Source organism: Lontra canadensis, unplaced genomic scaffold (genome assembly GCF_010015895.1).
Source record: "Lontra canadensis isolate GAN:19392208 unplaced genomic scaffold, GSC_riverotter_1.0 scaffold12, whole genome shotgun sequence".
In the NCBI taxonomy this organism is placed as follows: Eukaryota; Metazoa; Chordata; class Mammalia; order Carnivora; family Mustelidae; genus Lontra; species Lontra canadensis.
This window is the reverse complement of record NW_022631006.1, coordinates 27,170,006-27,172,371: the sequence shown is the minus strand read 5'-3', so window position 1 is coordinate 27,172,371 and position 2,366 is coordinate 27,170,006. Positions and strand designations below refer to the sequence as shown.

Below are 2,366 nucleotides of genomic sequence, written 5' to 3'. Positions count from 1 at the left end.
TGTCATTTAGGGGCACTAAAGGGAGACTACAAGGTGGAAGAGGAAGGAGGGACTTCCTTGCTCCTTCCTGTTTGCTGCCTGTGGTCTTCCTTTCTGCTCACCATGCCTGTGAGCATCACCCAACCACACTGTTCACCTCAACAACCTTGGTTTCTTTCCCAGGCAACAGCTGTGTTCCAACCTTAGAAGAGCTCATCTCCTCAAGAACATCTGTGTTACCATCAGTACCCTTGCCTCAGGGGTGGTGTCCCTACCCTTCTCTAAACTCAGAGACCCTAGCACCAACCAAGCAGCAGCCCTTCTTCAGATATGTGAGTTTCAACTCCACGGGTCCTTCTTCCAAGATTTTAATAGCTTTTTATTTTTAAGTTTTAGTAATTCTAACTTCTTCCCTTCGTTTTCCACCCCAAGGAGTGAGAGCTCCTTCCTACAAATGTTATGTCTGTGGTACCTCACCATTCATCCACTTTCAAAAACTAGTTAAAAGCTTTTACTTAGCTAGCCATTCATTACACCAAATTTTTCCTTTAAAATTAACTGGTATGGTTAATTTGTCTCCTTACTGGACCCTGGAAAAGCCAAATTAGCAATGGAACAATGAGGGAAGCTAATAGATAATGAGCAGCAAACATAGAAAACAAATCAGCTGTATAGTAAGACAAATCAGATGAAGGAAAAATTAATATTTATCTTTAAAGTAAGAGAGTCTGTTGACATGGGGAAAATAGAAAATGAACAGTGAGCCACATATTGCCTTTCAAAAGGGATTGTTTCATGTTTATACTAATTCTGTTTGGCATCATATCACAATAAGACCACTGGTGAGATAAGAAAACCATGACCATGGTGCCTGGGTGGCTCAGTCAGGTAAGTGTGTGACTTCAGCTCAGGTCATGACCTTGGGGTTCTGAATCCAGCCCTGCTTCCGGCTCCCCCCTCAGTACGTAGTCTGCTTCTGACTCTCCCTCTGTCCCTCCCCCTGCTTGTGTTCTCTCTCTCTCTCTCTCTCTGTCTCTCTCTCTCTCTTGCTCACTCTCTCTCATAAACAAACAAATGCAAGAAAACCATGACCTGTAAGTCTCTTACAGAAGCAGAGTCCAGAGAATGACATCACCATGCAATCCTCTGCATGTTTAAGAGACTTTACTCTAATTCACAAACTGAGAACATAGTCTCCTCATTGCCACCTTCATCTCCTTATTCCTAAAAGTGTAGATGACTGGATTCAGAAAGGGAGTAAGAACTGCATCAAAGATGTCAAGGAACTTATCCAGATGTGATGTGGGAAATGGCCACACATAGAAGAAAATTAATGGCCCAAAGAACAAAACAACGACAGTGACATGAACTGCCAGAGTGGAGAGGGCCTTGGACATACTCCCCAAAGATTTTTTTCTGAATGGTCACCAAAATAAAGGTGTAAGAGATGATTAGAATTTAAAAAGGAGGCCACAGAAATAAAGCCACTATTGGCAGTAACCATGAATCCCAATGTGTTTTCTCTGTGTAATCAAGTCTGATAAACTGAGGAAGGTCAAAAAAAGCTGTCTAATTCATTAGGCCCACAGAAAGGCAAGTCCACAACAAAAGCCAATTGAGTCACTGAATGAATAAGGCCAATGATCCAGGATGCAATCAGAAATAAAATGCATCTCTGTGGGGTCATGACAGGTAGTGGAGGGGCTTACATATGGCAACATATCTGTCAAAGGCCATGGCAATGAGCAGCACCATCTCAGTGCCCCCAAATGCGTGGATAAAGAAGATCTGAACCACATAGCCCCCCAAAGAGATGGTTTTGCACTCTCTTAAAAGACCGTAAATCATCTTGGGAGCTGTGGAAGAGCAAAATATCAAGTCAATGATGGAAAGGCTGGCCAGCAGGAGGTACATGGGGGACTGTAAATGAGGGTCAGAGGTCACATTTAGCACAATGAGGCGGTTTCCCATCAGGCTGGCCACATAGAACACATAGGAAAAGAGAAAGAGAAGGAGCTGGATCTCCGGTGAGGTGGAGAGTCCCAGGAACACAAACTCCAACACTACTGAGTGGTTGCCTTCATCCATGGTCATTGTCAGCAGTGACACCTCTCATGCCACCTGAAAGAGGAAAGTAAGGAGAAATGATGTAGGAGAAAGGCACGGAACTTAATCTTGGGTGATTCAGCTGAAGGGCTGCCCAATGCCCGCCAATTCTCACGAGCTTTCTGCCCAAATCAATAATGATTTGGGCAGAAAGCTTGTGAGAAGTGGCCGGAAAATGCCCAGCGAACTCACTTCATCCGCCACATGTCTGCAGGGCCGCCCCCTGGGCCTGGCCCGGATCCCAACCCTGCCAGAAAGACCTTAGTGAGTCAGGCGCAGCC

At 44.8% G+C, this 2,366-nt stretch overlaps 1 pseudogene; it reads right to left on the bottom strand.

Annotated features, from left to right (window-relative positions):
• Positions 1–1,148: 1,148 nt before the first annotated feature.
• Positions 1,149–2,067, bottom strand: LOC116867504 (annotated as a pseudogene).
• Positions 2,068–2,366: the final 299 nt, after the last annotated feature.